Here is a 19,693-nt window from a genome sequence, read left to right on the forward strand (position 1 = left end):
TATCTATCAATTTCTAATATACTACTGAATGTCTAACTCAATTTGTTTGATTTACTAATTTTCTTTTGAATATCTATCGATGTATGTAACACTTTTAATTTTTCCTGGCATGGTTGAGAGGTTGGGACGGGATAGGGTGGGTCTCTTCATCGCAGCGACCTCCACGTGGTGAGACCTGGGTCATTGATGGCAATGTATTTAGTAGGGATGCGCGATTCTAGATCGATCCACTCAAGAATCGAACTCTTGGGTCGAGAAAATAGATCTTTTGTATTGATACTTTACTAATCGATTTTTTCTAGAATCGATTCCAAGTCTACAAGGATCGGGTTACGTTCTTAAATCTTCAATGAAAAAAAGTTTTGAAAGTCTATTTTGACGTTCTGTATTTTACGGATAATATAGGTTTGAGAATACAAAAGAATCGACCAATTTCTAGCGATGAATAAATCTAATATCACAACTAATAAAAAAAGCTTCTTACCTAGTCGGCTGGATTTGTGTAATATGGATATGAGAACTATTGCTATGATAAACAAATATGACCCAAAGCAAACTATTGTTAAATATCAAAACTGTTGAATAACTACTACATTTGTGTTACACGATTTTAATCTCCAATATAGTTACCGGTTTCCAGTTAAACTAAAAAGTAAAAATAACGATTAATCTTCTGAAGATGAATCTTGTGTATCCGATTTTTTGGATGAATCGATTTTTCCAAAATCAATTCGAATCGATTCTGAGAATCGATCTTTCGCTTGATATCGCTCATCCTAGTATTTAGTCATGAATTAACTAACTGCTGTTTCGGATAATTTCTCTTGTAATATTTTTCACTTTACTGCAACGAGTTATGCAATAGATCTCTTGAAAACTCGAAGATTATTCAATGATTTCTGTAACTTATTATTATTTGCATAAGCAATAAATATTTGAAATAATATATATATACGTGCGAACCTCTTCTTGGATAAACGTATCCTAATCTCATCAACCACCCGAAACTCATACGGGCTTCCAGTTATATTCCTCGCACGTCAGAACTTCAGAACGTTCAAGTGCAAGCGGGCTGGTCCCAACGGAGTGCAGAGTGGGGGGCCATAGCACGCGAGGGGCATAGACTTAAGTCCCGCCGACTCTTCCCCTTGGCCGCCTGGCTTGAGTCGCGCGGGAAGCCAAAGTTCCCGCGCCAGCTCGGTAGGCAACGTCCTTAACCCTTCGTACTAGGTGTCTTTCGTATGACAGTCGTGATCCTTGTGATGAGAGAAAATCTCACGCTATTGCGCAAGCGCCAAGAGCGAAATTTTGAATTTGCGCAGGCGCAAAGAGCGAAATTTTAAATTTGATAAACTAATGTGAAGTTATAATTCTAGTATATTTCATTGTAGTATTTTATTTTTCTTAAAGAAGATATTGTCACTCAAAATCAATTTATAACAATACTTAGTTATCACATTTTTTTAATTTTAAAATAATAAAACAATAACTACAACAGCATAGAAAACACGGAGTGACATGGAATATTTATATATCTATATATAATTTCAAATATGGCGACTGGAAACTACGGAAATAACCGAAGTATAACGAAGCCATCCGAATTGAGGTTTTTCTTATCAACGACTTGACTGAAGTGATGAGAGAAATTCTCACAGCTGTCAATAAATATTTTTTTTGCTTTATACTTTTGAGTTTTTAAAGAAGTTTTATTGACTATCATGTGAAGCATAAAATTCAGTGAAGGTAAAAAAATTTTCAAATGGTCATTCCATTTGAAATTATAAAGAAAAAAAAGTTTTAAAATGAGCGTGAGAGATTCTCTCTACGCGACGGGTACGAAGGGTTAATGCAATTTGCAGTTGTGGATTATCGCTCCGTTGATTATGGTCCTTACCGATAGGTACGCGGGATCGGTCCTCGGAGCGATGACTCAACGCTGGAGCAGTGATCTTCCAGATCAGTCTGATGCCTGGCCAGGAAGTCGGGGAATGGCAAGCAGCGGTCAGCCCATTACGCCATCTTTATGGCATCTGGGAAAGCGGGCGGTTGGTTCGTTTGGGAGGAACGGTTACTCGGCTATCGGGATAATTTCACATCCCTGTACGCCGGCAGTCGATGTGGTACGAGTTTCCGTCAGTCAGTGGTACATCGGATTGTCGGTAACGAAGGTCTTCGGGAGCGAAAAACGATCGTCATCGGTAATTGTTCATCCCTCGGTGGTCACGATCGTCGTCCTAGTTGCTTGTTGTTTGCTTGCGCTGCGCGCCGGAGCGAAATTATAGAATTTACAAAAAAGGAATTAGTTACTGGTAGTTATTGCCTATTTTGTATCGCGTTCGGTTAGCGTACCCTGCACAGGGACGCGGTTTTCGGAGGTTTCCTTCAGTTTTATGTCCTTGTAACAGGCGGCTGTAAAACGCCACTTTACAGTATGCCAATTTTTATTATTTTTTAATATTTTTTGTATTCATACTTCACTCACTTTTGATATACTCTTACATACATAAAAGACAAAACTGAATTTCTAGACATTTGTCTACAGTTCACTGAAGTCTCTTGAAATTTTGAAATAAAATTCAGAATATGTACACCTATTTTTCAATATTCATTAAGTACTTGATACAATCTCACACCTAAGAGTGAACCATCGTGACGTCTTTTATTTTTCTGACACTACCACATGTGCACACGATCAATTGAATTTCGCATGATGAATTCTCAAAGACGAAAGCATACTTTTCAAACGTTTTGTAACGAAATGATTCCTTACTCAAAATTTTTGTGAGTAAAATAGCAGTGAGATATTACAGTTAAATCAAAAGTATCGAAAAAAATTATTATCAAATATTCCGTTGGCAGCTGGCACACGTATTTACACACTCGCAACGTCAACATGGCTACGGCTGAAACGTCTGCGATAGCATTTCGATTGTTTAACGATTCACGGCACTTAGATACCAGTGGCATTTATTTCACCCGCAACAAAACAGCAGTACAAATAGATTAATTGCAAGCCCGTTGTTGGTTAAGCTCTATTTACTGATATTTTATGACGCGAAAATTCAGTGATATAAAATGACGACACCATTAGCTTTTCGGCTCAGCGCTGAGCTGGCGAGGCCGAGCCACATCCGAGCGTAAATTTCCGTGGGCCCCGTCCGCTGCAAATGAATACCCATGCACAGCTTCTGTGTTACACTACACACACAGCTTGAGCTAGTAAGCCTGTGCAACAGGTACGAAAGTGTCGAGCAATTCATCTTTGAGCTTTGACCAATATGACGCATTGACGCTGAAATATCAAGGTAAGAATTCGAACAGAACATGTGAAACTATTTATATTTATTGTATTTCGCGCCTCTTCCTCGAGATCACAGTTATAGTACCTCCCACTTGCCCCAGTGTCACCACAAAGTTTAAAGCTAGGAAACAAAAGATTTTCTGCTACGATAGCCTTCCTTCGCGACATACGCGCGCCTATCTTCATTTTTTTACTTCGTGTCAGTGTCTCCACACACAAAACGTGAGATTATTATTCTTCTTGTTTGAAATTTTCAAACAAGGCATATTGAGTCGTCGGCGAGATGGAGGAGGAAAAAATTCAATGAAAAATTCGTCATTTGGAGAGGAAATTGGAACGAAAAAAAGAAAGCTTCGTAAGTAGCGGGCTAACCCTACTTCTTTTGTCCGCGAGAAAAAAAAAAAAAATATCACGCTGTGGTATTTGAGTCTTTTTTAAAGACCAATTACCATGTAGCGAAGTAATACAGTTCGTTGTGTCTACGATTTTATCGTTTGACACAGTGCTTTCGGCTCTTACCGAAATGCACGCCTTTGACAAAGGATAGTACGCAATTGCGGCGAGTTTGGGTTTGACCCTCATGGCTCGGGTGGTAATTCTTATCATAAACCCCATTTGATGGCGGAACTGATTGTGGAATGAGACAAATATTGCACACGTACCATTGAATTTAAAGTCTCAGAGCTTCGTCGATCGGACGGCCAGAATATCGTTCACCGATAAGCTCTCGATCGAGGCATTCAAGGCATTCATCGATGAGAAGATATCGTTCGCCTAAAAGATCTAGATCAAGGTATTCGAAGTATCGGTCGCTGCGAAGATCTCGTTATTCGAGAAGATCTTTTTCGAGGTTTTCGAGACATTGCTCGCCGACGAGATCGCGGTCGCGACTGTCAAGACACCGTTTATTCAGTAGATCGTCGAGCAGTTCAAGCCGGGGTTCGTCGAAAGAATTCTTGTCTAACCGACGGTCGATTATTGATCAAAGAATCGACAATAAGGTTCTGCCTTAATATAACGATGACGCCTCTGCGGCCATTAACGGTAATGGAACCGTTAGTAACGTAACTTTGCAAGTTACCAGGAGTACAGAAGTATCGCCTCCGATTGTTCCTCCTGCGGTCATTACGCCTGATCATGAGGCCGAGATTGAACCTGATGTCTTGGAAGTCATAGGCACATGGCTCGAAACGGTCAAAAAATTTCCCCTGTCATTCATAAGGATGTAGCACTGCGGTGGGCAGAAATTTTCAGGAGCGGACTTCCAACTGAGGAAGTCAAGAATCTTTCACAGAAACATCCGGCTCCGGAAAATTGCGCTTTTATTTCCGTCCCGAAATTAGATGCAGAAATCATCGCTGCCGTACAGGAATCAGCGATAAAACGAGACAAGCGCATTGTCGAAAAACAAGAGCGCATAGCAGCCTGTCTAGGGGCTTTGGGAAAAGCATTTCGGGCGTCCTGAAGATGGAAGGAACTCAAAAAATCGAATTACTCGAATATCTGAGTGATATGGGTAGACTTCTAGCTTCAGTCCACCGAGAAGAGTCGTTGGCTCGAAAGAGTTTGGTTTTTGGCGAATCTTAACGCATCTTTGAAGCAAACGTTATGGAACACGACGATCGATGAATGGCTGTTTGGCGCAGATTTGGAAAATATAATTAAAACAGCAAAAAATCTCGAACGAGCTTCAAAGGATCTCAAGCCACTGAGCAAACAGCCTCAACAACGATATACAAAAAACTTGAGAGGCCCAGCCCGTCAGTCGTCATTCAGGAATCGGCCAACGGCGTCGGGCGGGAATCTAGGAACATTGTCGAACACTTCGGGACCAAAGAAACAGTCGTTTCACAGGGAGAATCATCGCTACAAGAGATGTTAATAAACTCACCGATAAATGTAGGTAAACCAGCCGTTGGCCTGAGATTTTTCGATAACGCTTGGTCAAAAGTAACCCACGATTCTGTTGTACGGAAGTGGGTTAAAGGATATGAGATCCCTTTTATATCAAAACCGTGGCAGAAAAGTTTTTCGAACGAGACAGTGTAGTCGAGGAACTTTAGACATTTAGTTCGGGCTCCGGGAAACTTCCACCGATATTCATAATTTTTTTTTTAATCGCTTCGAAATCGACTTTGAAACAAAGTTTACCACCTGAAAACACTTGATTTTTTTTTTTGAAAAATTTTTTTTCGAAATTTTTTTATTGCATTATTATTTTTTTTTTCAACAGTAAACTTACGTAATTAGTGTTTTTGAGGAAACTAGATGCAATATTGCTGAGGAAAATGAAGAATAGGCAGTAACTTATACTATATTTTCAGTTTATCATCAAAAGTCTTTTTATTTTGAAACTTATGAGTTGATATTGTCAATATCGTTTTCGATTGAGTCGTCGGCTCTAATGACCGGCACTGCATTCATGCAGCTCGTTCCGTTGCATACACCACACACTTTGGTGCAGTGTAATCCACTCTTTCTACAACCACATGCTAGCCCACATCCTTTCTGGTAGTTGCAGAAAATAGTTTTCAGGATGTTTTCTGGGGCCGGTTGCTGCTGCATAATCACAGGTTTCAGAAATTGATTATGATAACTCCAACCCCACTCCGTTGGAGATATTTTATTCCCAATCCAAAGTTGTACGTGGAGATAAACCCTCTTAAGATGCTCGGCTGATGCGTCTTCGGTCGGGGGCAAAGCGTGCAACTGCGTCGCTCTGGTATTTTTAGCTGTCGCCTTGATGAAACTCTCGTACCTAGGTTAAAATGAAAAAAGGTCATCAGGATCACAATATCATTACTTTTCAAAGTCAATACCAATATTAATACACACCTGAATTCGTTCAGCGATTTTTTAGATTTCGGGGCTCCATACGATGCGAGAATGCATGTAATCCCCGCATCAAGGAGATTTGTGACGTCCGCATTCTCCGCTTTGAATACCACAGCTAGGGCACGAAGATCCGCTCTTCTCTCAAAGGCTTTGGCGAAATTATTTTTGCCTTTATTATAAAAATCTGACGTAGTATCGCATCCTGTTAGTGCGTGTATAAATAGTAAGTGTTCTTGGCAGTTAGGTAATTTGTTTTTCAAGCCCTTGGAAGAGAACACTTTTTCCTCTATTTTTCCCTTGGCTGGTTTCAAATAATAAATTTCCTTATTATCAGGCGTGAGCGCAGTCAGAATAATTGAAACATCGATGTCTTCAGCTACAACAACAACATTTTCTTCAACAATATCAATAGCTGTAGTAACGATTAATGTATCTACATCACTTTCAGCTTGGTGAGACAAGATGTTATCTGCCGTCAGGAACTCCCTTAACGTTGAAATGAGGCGTGATTTATTATAGCTGTTCGCTAAAAACTTCTCTTGTGCGATTTTCAAGGACATATCCTTATGAAAAGTACAATCCACTGAAGTATTTTTCAGGAAACGGCGATTTCTTTCTATAGATTTCGTTCCATCTTCATTATAGCCATCAAAAACGACGATGACATTGTTCCCGTAATTATTTTTCAAGTATCTCACGTAAGCTTCGCAGATACTCCCAAACTTTTCCTCCGGTTGCCATTGAACACGGTGTAGAAGCATTCCTCGATCAACAATAAAAACGGGTTGTTCGACATTTTTAATATTTATTGGTATTGACGGGAACAGATCAAAAAATGTTGATTTTTTAGTTTTTCGCATTCCTGCCTCATCAAAAAGAGATAGCGGATAAGGAGCCAGCTCAAACTGCAGAGAATTTGTTAACTCTTCGTCAAATTTTTTCAAGACACAGATCCGTTGGAACAGCAGTAAAGGATCAATTGGGACAATGTCATCATGGATTTTCATTTTGCTGTGTACAGCCAAGAGAGGAACGACTTTATCTTGTCTGGATAATTTGACTTCCTTAAAATTTGCTTTGTCTATTTTTTTCATCGCCTTGACACCCACCTCAAAGGCGTCACAGCAATTTATTGTCTAATCCCCTACTACTCCCGTTGCGATGGACATTATAGGACCAGTTCCCGAAAAAGGATTGTGTTGGCTCAGAAATTCTTCAATTTTTTTGATATCCGAGCGGTCTCTTTTCATACGAGCATCGGTGGCGTTAGTATGCTGAAGACTTTTGTCGAAAGATAGATTGCAAAAGTTTTCAATAGTGTCGAGTATATCCTTACAGTAGATGGTTCCTTCTACCCACTGATGAACAACGCTTTCCGTAGTACCACGACGAAAAGGACCACCCTCCGAATTCATTGCTCTCACCAAAGTTTGTTCGATAGTTTGATGAGAAGTAATACCCGCGAAATATTTATTCGAACGTCAAGCTGTGAAATAACCTTCTTCTGTAAATTTTCTATATTCTTCTCGATCCATTTTCTCATTCAGCTCCTTCATATCTTGTATATATAATTGGGTAGATTTGGCATACGGAAGATGATCTGCAGCGTGAAAATAGGGAATCATCAGTTCGGCGGTACTGAGATGTAAGTCCCAATTACCCATTCGTTCAGCGGCAATATTGTCCTTCAGTATGGATACGATCCGAAAATACGTAATCCACAGCTTACACGTTTTGCTCTTCTTTTCAAGTTCTTTCAACTTGTCTTCAAACAAACGAGCAATTTTTGGAAAACTTCATTGTTCTGTATTTCGTTGAGGTTGAACACGTCAAATATATTTGAAAATTGTTCGTCTTTGGATAATTCGGAAAATTCGTCATTACTTCCCATTAAATCGGAGAATATCAGTCGGGAGAGAGCAAGTTGAAACAACGTATGAGCTCTTACTGCTCGTTCATAAGCCTTTCCTGATAGAATGTGCTTCAAAGTATTTTCTGCATAAATGGTTCCAGGACCTTTTTCGAGGCCACTACTTCTCATAACGAAGCCGATACACCCCAAGAATGATATTAGTCTTTGGAACCCCCCTAATCTAATGACGACCAACAATTGGTCTGTCAATGACTAAGCCGCAACTATGTCACGAGACTTGGCATAAAGGGGTTGATCAAACGTAAGAATATAAGTTCTCAGTCCCAAAGCTTCTGCTTCGCTAATGGAATGCTTTATCGCAGTGTATAGTGTACTGTAATCGCTCGGAGTTCCATTGACAAACGGTAAGAAATTTATCCTAGAAGTATCAAATTTTCCACCCTTCGTCAGCATATCCATAAACCCATTCCAACCAAGGTAGCCGTCGCAATTCTTACATTGTAAGTACATCCAAAAAATATTCAACTTCGTTGTTAGTGTTAGTTGGAGTTGAAGTTCTTCTTGCGGGATTGCGACACAAATCTTTTTTAATCCTTCACCTGCTGAGGCAGTATAACTTTCAATCGGAATGTAACCTTTCTGAATAACTTCGGACTGAGATGGAATCTCTTTGAATCGTTCGAGTGGTTCTCTAGGCTCTAGTCCGTCTCCTGGAGTAATAATGAAAATGGAATTGATCCCAAATTGTGGAAGGTACCTTTTCCATCGATGGTATCTACATTTAAATCATAATTGTCGTGCACGAATTACACAAAAGTCCCGGGTTTTATCTGAGAAGGCACCTGGAATACAGCAGAAGTTTCGTATAATCTTGCTTCTTTGTATGCACTACAAAAGCCGAGAGCGTGGCATATTTCTATAATTTTTTTAGAACTGAATTTTCGATGAAGCGTAACAGACAACGCAACTTGCAGGGGCGATAAAAAAGTCCGTGGCCTAACTGCAGCCATAATGGCATGAGCGATAGAGGTGCACTTCTTTTCATTGAAAGCAATACTTGCATCTCCTTTCTTATCCTTCAAAATAATTTCCCGGAGAAGATACATCAATGCGCTTGGTATTGATTCGTTGATGTTGTCGAACATTTGATCGCTCGGTGGGTAATTCTCCCGTGAACATACTTTGGTTTTGATGCTTCTTCGGAGAATCTGGCCAGCAGCTAGTAAAATGCGAAATTCCTCTTCCTCATAATTTTTTAAGCGTTCATTATACCAATCGTCCGTCGAGATTTGATCATGTTCATTAGCAAAACAGATAATTGATTTACCCCCGGCTTTCGTAGTTATGATTATATCATCTTCGTATTTCGATAATAGCCTTTTCTTAATGGTTTTTTCATCAGGAACATGCGAGCCTGTGATTATTTCTTTCAACTGTTGTAGACTGAATTGAGAATCATCGTTGTCTTCAATAAACTTGAATATCTCGTCCATTGCATCGTCTACTACGACAATGGCTTGTCTGGGGGTTTTATCTTCCGATTGCATATGCAACACATTAAAACAATCTGCATGATATCGAGCGTCAACTGCCGTCAAGTCAATTACACTTGAAATTCTCGTAAGAATTGTTCGAGCTTGATCATCTCTTCGTTTCTTCGCTACATTGAGAACTGTTTCTTTGAACTGATACTCACTTACTAATCTGATTTTCCTCCGGGATGCTTTGGGTAACTTTACATTTTTGACCAGATCTGCTTCTTCATTGCATAAAAAGCAGTTACTCTTCGACTCGAATCCCGCGAAAACACTTTTCCTTATTTTTTTTTTTCGGTGGGCTATAATTTTGAGATGTTGATTCCTCGGATTTTTTTTTATTATTAAAAATATTGATATACTTCCTATTTACGTATTTTTGTCGACACTTTGAGCGAACATGAAGAGATGCAACGCTATTTAAGAACTTTAATTTTCCATCGGATCGCTCGGTTGCGGCATGTCGTAAGTTAAGCATTATTCTCTCCACTTTTATGAGATCTCCCGTAGTTTCGCAAATGAAAAATTTCTCACCGTCATCAGAATTTACAGAGTCTTGATTGGGCTCATTCATCTTTAAGCGTTTATATTCAATACAAAATTTAGTTACACGGACAAAATGTACTCACTACAGTGTATTTTCTATTATTCAATACATTATTTTTACTACTTTCTAATACTCTTATACAAGTAGCCTGGATGGCTCTCGGATGCGACTGGCTCCGTCGGGTAGCCGAGAACAGCTGCCGCGCACGACCATCTCCCCCTAAAAACGCTCCCAGGGTCGTATACCTGGGTGGAAATGTAATTTAAATTCTCCGAAGTATTGACCTATAGTAGAGGGCCTATACTTGTTTTTAAAATAAATTCACCATGACACGCTTATCTGAATACCTCAAATACACTTTTAATGCGAATTAACGATTAATCGGTTGTTTACATAAATTAAAAAAAAGCAAGTGATCTCAGGTGGTAAACTTTGTTTCAAATTCGATTTCGAAGGGATTAAAAAAAAATCATGAAAATCGGTGGAACTTTCCCGGAGTTCGAGCTTTTGGCGTTTTTTCTTCTGAAGTTCCTCGACTAGTGTGGTCTAGTCAAGAGCAGACGTTAATCAAAGGACAAATTGATAAGCTGTTTTCTAAATGAGCGATCGAGATTTGCTCACCCTTGGGAGATCAATTTTTATCGAAAATTTTTTTGGTCCCTAAACCAGATGGGACGTCTAGATTGATACTTAAACTCAAAAAACTTAACGAATTTATCGAGGCGGAGCATTTTAAGATCGACGATTGGAAAGTAGCAAGACGATTAATTGGTTCCGATGATTTTATGGCCACTCTGGACCTAAAAAATGCGTGCTATCTAGTTCCTATAGCGAAGAGCAATAGGGAATATTTACTGTTTTTGTATAAGGGTGAAATCTACGAATTCACTTGTTTACCTTTCGACTTAAACGTGGCTCCGTACGTTTTTACAAAAATTTTGAAATCGGTCGCGGCGTTCTTGAGAATACGGGGGTTTCGTTCCGTGTTCTATCTAGATGACATGTTCATTATCGGAAGCTCTTATGCGGAATGCGTAGGAATGTTCAAAGAACGCGAGCAATCTTAGAACAGCTGAGATTTGTCATAAATGAACAAAAAAGTTCTAAGGTCCCAACTCAGCGCTGCAAATTTCTAGGTTTGGTTTTTGATTCGAGAAAGATGATGATTGAATTGCCAGAGGACAAAGTTCAACGTACCGTCAAGCTTTTGAATCAATTCAGTAAGTTCGCAAGTTGCGCAATAAGAGAATTTGCAGTTTTCGTTGGTACTCTAGTTTATCGTTGCTAGGCTTGAAAATACGGGATGATCTATGTACGTAGTTTCAAGAAAGAATAAACTCGTACGTTAGAAGCCAGCAACGACAATTTTGACGCAACGATGAGTCTTCTAGGTAAATTTGAGGAAGAATTTAGGTGGTGGAAAACGCATATCCTCTCCGCTAGCGTGCAGATAAACGAACCGGTTTACCATCTTGAAATCTTTATGGATGCGTCGCGCTCAGGCTGGGGGGTTTTTTGTGAAGGATGCCGTAGTAATGGTTTCTGGAATCTCAAAGATCTCGAATTACACATTATCGTTCTAGAATTAATAGCGGTATTCTTCGGTCTAAAATGTTTCGCAAAGGATAAACAGCGCTGTAATATCTTACTTCAGATTGATAATACAACGGCAATATCCTACATTAATCGAATGAGAGACAGTCGTGCCGAGACACTGAGCTTACTAGCCAGAGAAATCTGGCAGTGGTGCAGAGAGACATTTGGATCTCAGCGGCATACATTCATTCTAGCGAAAACATTGAGGCTGATCGTGAGCCCAGGCGGCTACAGTCTGCAACGGAATTCGAGCTCTCCGATGGCGCGTTCGGAAAGATTATTCAGATCTTTGGTTCTCCGCAGATTCATTTATTTGCTTCCAGAGCAAATAAGAAAAGTAAACGTTACGTGTCGTGGCAACGCGACCCTGAATCATTTGCTATAGACGCCTTTACCTTTGAATGGAAGAAATGGTTTTTTTTATGCATTTCCTCCGTTCTCGATTATCTTGAAAGTATGAAAAATCGAACGCGAAGGTTCGAGTGGCATAGTTGTCGTTCCCTACTGGGAGGCACAGCCGTGGTTTCCGTTATTTTTGTCTTTAATCGATACGTAACCTATCATTTTCCGTCCAAATATCAACTTGTTACGCTCTTCCAGCAGGGAACCACATGTCATGTGGCATCAACTTACCCTGATTGCCGCGAAGTTATCAGGGAGGCCTACGCGCAGAGAAAAGTTCCGGTGGAATCGCTGGATTTCTTGATCGCCTCTCTATCAGAGGCTACGCTTCGTCAGTACGACAGTGGCCTCAAAAAGTGGTGGAACTTCTGCATTCGCAAAAATGTTGATTCATTCGCTGGTTCGACAAATGACGTTTTAACGTTTTTCACTTAAGAGTTCAGGCGAAAAGCCTCTTATAGTTCGCTTAACTGTTACCGATCTGTGGTATCACTGATATTAGGACCAGAGTTTGGACAGGACGAAAAAATTAATCGATTCTTTAAGGGAGTTTATAAATTGAGACCAGTAACACCGAGATACGACTCAAATTTTTCTCAGTTTTTTCAAAATTTATATGTTCAACAATGAAAAATGCCTCGTGATTAATATTAATATTGATAATGCATATCCACATTTCAATTACTAGGCGGTCATTGACTGTCTTACGGGCTTCGCATCAGAAGCGTAAGATTCCAAAATGTAAACACACTTACAGACATTCTTACAGTTGTGCTCGAAGAGGAAGAACACTTCATATATTTGTCCATATTATCCCCTAAAGTTTGCGCCGAATTCTGTCCGTGCGTTTAGCAACAATTAGCGGTCGAACCCACACAGCAAAATTGATCCCGGGAGCATCCTGATACAGTCCTATTCGTGTCTTGCCAAAATAAGACGTCTTATAGGTATATATGGGATATACTAGCAAGACCTTGTTCTACCCAAGATTTATATAGGACAGCTTGAGGATGTCCTGTCGTAACTGTAAGTAGACGATCGCAGCGCGCTCTCTTATAGATGTCTGTAGGAGGTACTAGTAAGACACTGTTCTACTCGAAATTAATATAGGAGGTCTTGAGGATGTCCAGTCGTGACCGTGATTAGACGATCACAGCGCACTCTCTTATAGATGTCTGCGGGAGGTACTAGTGAGACACTGTTCTACCCGAGATTAATATAGGATGGCTTGAGGATGTCCTGTCGTAACTGTAAGTAGACGATCGCAGCGCGCTCTCTTATAGATGTCTGTAGGAGGTACTAATAAGACGCTGTTTGACCCGGGATTGATATCGGATGGCTTAAGGATATCCCGTCGTAACCGTAAGTAGACGATTGCAGCGCACTCTCTTATAGATGTCTCTGGGAGGTATTAGTGAGACATTGTTCGACATGCGATTGATATAGGATGGATTGAGGATATCCTCTTGTAACAGTTAGCAGACGATCACAGCGCGCTCTTCCATAAATGTCTGTAGGAGGTACTAATAAGGCATTGTTCTACCCGAGATTGATATAAGATGGCTTAAGGGGGGATTTGCTTTTTTTTTGACAAAAAAAATCAATTTTTCAGCGACCAATGATTTTCATTCTTCAAGATGTTGAGAACGTGTGTGCCAAATTTTAAGTCGAAACTCGTAAAACTGGCCAAGTTATAAGCGATTTTATCATCAATCAATATATCCCCGTAAACCGTACTCATAACTTTGAACGCGTTTTTCTCGACACAGCTTTTTCACAACTGGTGTGTATGATATCTTCAAAACTATTTAACCGATCGCCTTCAAATTTGGACAGCATGTCAAATGAACATCCTTCTATCGTTTGATAAACCGAAAAAGCAATAGTTTGAAAAGTTTTTTTTCATAGCAAAAAATCGGTAATTTTTTTTAGCAAAATCGATATATTGAGTTCAAAACATCACCGTGTCCTCAATTTTTTTTTTTTTTTTCGATTCATCAAACGATAGCTACACGTGTATGGAGTGAAATGGTATTTGATTTTTTTGTTTCGGATCGTTGAGAAGAGAGAAATCATGCACACCAGTGACCGCGGCGTTTCGCGCGGCGTCGTGAACGAGGGGGGGCAGGAGGCGCATTCTCGAGAGGATACAATTGAACTTTTTTTTTGTGCATACATGGAATAACAATAAAACTGCATGCCAAATTTTAAATTGATTCATTGCATAGTTTCTTCACTAGAAAATTCGAAAAAAGCGGTAAATTTTGCAAAAAAAAAGCAAATCCGCCCATGAAGATATTCTGTCGTAACCACGAGTAGACGATCAAAGTGTGCTCTCCATGGGACGTCCCAAAAAGGTTAAATAAAGTTACGCTTAAATAATTTTTTACAAGAAACGAGGTTTTTTTTTCTTGTTTGTTTTCATTGCGGAAAAAAATTATCTTGTTTGAAGCAACCTTCGAAACATTTCCAAAAATCAGTGGTTTATCACTTTTGAAATAAGGTGATTTGGTATATTTTTCCGGGATCTAGCTGTTGTAGCCTTGCTGCCTATTCGTACGTGATTTGTGATACAAAGACAGCCTTTTGTCAACGTATAAGGCATCAAGAAGTGCGGCAGCTACTCGGGCAAGTAGCACGATCTGATGAGTAGGAATTCTGATGAGTAAGACAAGTAGCACGATCTCTATAAGCGCTTGCTATTGTTGATCTTCGACCCCCTCCACTACGAAGCTCGAATCAGTGCGAGGTGCGGGTCCGTGCCCGTTTTCTACGACGAACATTCGAAACTTGGGAAAAATTTGGGATTGTGTCAATTATCGTGTAATTTGTTATGTAGCAGAGCTGTATTATATTGAGGTAAGTAATGGTGTAAATAATGCATTTTTACCGTCGATTTTTACGGTATGTATAAAATAACCTCAATCAAAAATGTGTCGTCATTTACAGTGAGGGCTTCGTATTATTTGATCGCGGAATAGATTAATTTTTTTCAATGATTAATTATTTTTTTTTTATATTCGTATAATGCTTTTTTCTATTTGCCTTTCTCATTATATAATCCTTATAAGAAACTCTTGTGCCACGTGCATACATAACCTCAATCGGTGTACGCGAAAAATTCTTTCTTATTCGACGTTATTTGTACGCGTACGATGTTTAATTATATTACTTCAATGTAAAGTTATCGTGACAATACAAATATGTATTTAAAAAAATATCCCCTTTTCGTATAGGCCTTGTATTATTTGATCACGACGAGATGAATTGATTTTTCTAAACTTTTTTATTTTTTTTATTTTTTGTTTTTTTATCCGTATAAAAATAATATAATGGGAAACCCGAATGAAAGAAAAAAAAACCGTAGAAGCTGAAATATAAAAAAATGTGTCGTCATTTGCTGTGTGTGCTTTGTATTATTTGATCATGGAACAGATTAGTTTTTTTCATTAATAATTTTGTTTTGTTATAATCGTAGATATCAAGTTACCGTGACAATACGCATGTATACATATAAATCTGTCCTCTTTTTGTGTAGACTTTGTATTATTTCATCACGAGATTAATTGTTTAAAATATTTGTTTTTATAAAGATAATATATGAAGCGCTAATGAAAGAAAGGAATAAAGGAAAGAGACTAAAAAATACAAAAACCCGCACAAGTTCGAATATAAAAAAAATGTTTCCTCATTTGTTGTAGACTTTGTATTACTTGATCGTGGAATTGAATTTTTGAATTTTTTAATTTCATTGTTTTTTGAAAATATTTTTTTCAGGTTTTACTCGGTTATTCCCCTTATTACAGTCTTCTTTCGCTAGCTTCCTCATTCTATTCTTCCGGTTGCTTTTTTCGTATTGTATCATCCTTATACGAAAATCTTGTGCCACGCGCATACCCGACATTCATCGGTGTAGGCGGCAAATTTTGTTTCGTCTGTTGGTATTCGTAAGTCGATAGCTTATTATATTACTCGATCAATCTAGCTTCATTTTATGCTCATACGAAACCACAATCGCAATCACGAAAAATTTTTCTATTCATTTTCATTCGCATGATGTTGAATGAGTAGTTTTCATATGTAAAGTTTTATGATTAATGTTTCTGAAAAAAATCTGTCGAGGCTTTCGGGTAGCGGTTCGATAGAACAAAGTTTTACATTATAAAATAATGCATATATTCATTCTATTTTTTACGTTTTCAAGATAACTTCGCTATTATTACGAACGTTTATGGATATGTTAAAAACAATTTCTATTTTGAAAGCAATTTATAGGAAAAGTAAGTTTCTATCTAACTCATTGATTTAATTTTTCCCCGCCCTATAAATCTATTTATAGTTGCGATCGGAATGTCATGAAAGAGAATTAGCGTGAAAAAAATTGTTTCCTTTTTTTTAGTAAGGCAAGATGTAAATGTTATGGAAGTTAACTAAATCGAAGTTGCACTGCGTTCTGCTCGTACACATGAAAATCTACGAAGCCCTAAGAAGAAATTTCTCTTCTACAGATGGAGTCACGCAAAAGAAAAAGTGATTCTCAAATTTTTAGCCGGCAACGACGACGTCGAATTGCAACAATTATTCAGCAGTGGAAAATTCAATCTGAACCCGCTAGTGGATTAACCGAGTTGTCTCCGGCAAACACGATTATCGACACATTACCCTGTCCAAAAAAGATTGAACTAGCATACTCAAATGATTCGCCTGATTCTCTAACATCTTCTGAAGATAATTCTATCGCAATACAAGCTGTAAATAATTCTTTTCAAATGGATAATTATCCGAGCAGTGACGAAAATCCGCATAACGATAGAAATATAACTTCCGTTGTTGAAGTTCCCGGAATAGAAACATTGGTAGACTCTTCGCAGATTGCCGATTATGTTAAGACGAAGTTGGGGGTATGGGCTGTTAACGAAAAAATATCGCATAACAGCTTAAGAAAATTACTCAACTTGTTAAAATTTGTCCCAAGCCTATCAACAGTTTTACCAAGCGATCCTCGTACTTTACTCCAGACTACGAATCGAACCGATATTCGGGAAGTTTTTCCGGGAGAGTACTACGATTTCGGACTTGCCTCAAGTATTCAGGACATTTGCAATAGAATTGGAAATCTAAAAGTTGATGAAATAGCTATTTCTATAAATATTGATGGGGTCCCGTTAATAAAGTCTTCTACTGCGGCGTTTTGGCCGATTTTGGGAAATATTATGCCGCACAAAGAAGTTTTTATGATTGGAGTGTACTACGGCCACAAGAAGCCTCAAGATGCGAATCTTTATTTAAACGAATTCGTCGAAGAGGCCATTGAGTTGTCCACCAATGGCATTATAATTGGCGGAAAAAAATTAGAACTACTCAATTCGTCTTATCGTTTGTGATGCTCCTGCAAAATCATTTATTTAGTGCGTGAAAAATTTTAACGGATTTAATAGCTGCACTAAATGTGTGACGAAAGGAAAAACAAAAAAAAAAAAAAAAATCGCATGTGTTTCCCCAAATTAAATGCTAAACGGTGAACAGATGAAGATTTTTTGAACTATAGCGATCAGACGTACCATGAAAGAAGAACGTGTCTCGACTTTATACCGGGATTGGGATTGGTATCTAATGTAAGTTTAGATTACATGCATTCAAGTCTGCTGGGTGTTGTTAAAAAAATGTTAACGTTGTAGATTCATGGCGAAATCAACTACAGACTCGGTCGTTTACAAATTCTAAAAATATCGAAACGGCTTACAAATGATATGAGGCCATTTATTCCACAAGATTTTGGTCGAAGACCACAGTTGTTGGAGTTCTTGAGGGAATGGAAAGCTACCGAGTTTCGACAATTTCTTTTATATACGGGGCCAATCGTTTTGAGAAAGATTTTGCCAAAAGATATGTACAATCACTTCATGACGCTCTATGTTTTGATCAGAATATTATGCGATGTGGAGCAGCATCAAAATAAGTTGAACTACGCAACACAACTCGCGAAACACCTTATTAAGTCATTTGCTAAAATATACGGCGTCCATCACTTGACGCACAACGTGCATGGCATTATCCACCTCGTTGAAGATGCGAAGTTACACGCATCTATTAAGAAGTTTAGTGCCTTTAAATTCGAAAATTTTATGCAAACATTAAAACCTATGATACGCAAATCAGAAAAACCATTGCAACAAATCGCTCGGCGCTGCGGCGAAATTCAAAAAATGAAAACTGCATGTTCAAAGTACGCTCAAGACATGAACGATAATTTGGTACCTGTTGGCAAAATCCACAGTATAAAGTCATTCAATCATCGAACTTTATTATTAGAACTAATGGGAATGCTGATAGTTGCTGTGTTCTGAAAAACGGTGATATGATTGACGTTCAGAATATAGCTTTCTGTCACGAAACTCGAAAATTTGTGATAATAGGAAAACAACTCACTATCAAGGAAGATTTTTTTACTATTCCATGCCCATCATCATTGCTAGGAATACATAAAGTGAAATATACGCGCATTGAAAGATTGACCATACACCCACTTAGTGATATTACGAAAAAGTGTGTAAAGCTCCCACACAATTCAACATTCGTTGTTTTCCCATTTCTCCATGATAATAATTCAGTTGAATCAAGTGTATAGGGGTTCGTGTTATATCTTCTTTCGTCGCTATTACTAAATATTTTGAATTAAAAACACTTGAGAACCAGAAGTACATTGCATTAGTTAGTCGTTGGATAATGTTCGGATGTAGGTGAATTGGAATCATACAGTTAAGCAATGAGTACACATCGTCCATCTTGACATTCATCGGTAAAACTGAAATCTTAAATTTTCAGGTCTCTCAAAGATGGCATCTAATCGATATGCGGTTATTGAATTCAAAGATGGCGCTAGTCTTGATACGGAAAAATGGATGACACCTCGGAAAACGCATTGTTACTGGCCTCCATAAAAAAACGAATCGAGATTATTGAAGGCTGTTGAGAATCAAGAGGACGTTACCGAAAACTGGCCTCAGCACGATATTATAAAAATATTGGCTTCGACGAGTACGTTCAACCAATTTTAAATTAAATTTCATGCTTGTATGCCAATGCATATGTGAAAAACGATTATACAAGCCAGTATGTAGAAGTCATTATGATGGTACAAGTCACTAGTCATTATTATTATTATTTTCTTTTTTCAAAACAATTAATTCCAAAATATACTCGTTATCTTTTTCAGAAACATTTAAGCATGGACAAACTAAATGTACATAGGCTTTAGTAATGTCTGATATTAACACTGATTCGGAGCGTGATGATATTGGATCAAAAAAATCGACTCAGTCGTCTGTTATCATTAGACCATTTCCACCGATTGACATCGAGGGTGCAGCATGCTTCTCCAGTGGTAATGAAGATTTGGATATCGAAACGATAAAAAAAAAGTGCACTGAAAACTAGCGTACGGTCAAATACAAAGGATCCAATTTCTTCTATAAACAAACTGTCCGTCATTGAGGGAACCGTACAATTGTATTGTTACAAAGGGTGAAATCACCCGTTTTGCCCCCTTTTCAATGATCTAGTAGTCATCATAGATAAAAGACGTTTATAAACCTCTTATG

General features: G+C 38.5%; 1 protein-coding gene across 5 annotated transcripts in view; it reads right to left on the minus strand.

Annotated features, from left to right (window-relative positions):
* LOC124177821 (two pore potassium channel protein sup-9) overlaps positions 1–19,693 on the minus strand; it is an 854,038-nt gene that overhangs the window by 573,942 nt on the left and 260,403 nt on the right. The window lies entirely within an intron of this gene.

The sequence above is a fragment of the Neodiprion fabricii genome, chromosome 1 (genome assembly GCF_021155785.1).
Source record: "Neodiprion fabricii isolate iyNeoFabr1 chromosome 1, iyNeoFabr1.1, whole genome shotgun sequence".
Lineage (NCBI taxonomy): Eukaryota > Metazoa > Arthropoda > Insecta > Hymenoptera > Diprionidae > Neodiprion > Neodiprion fabricii.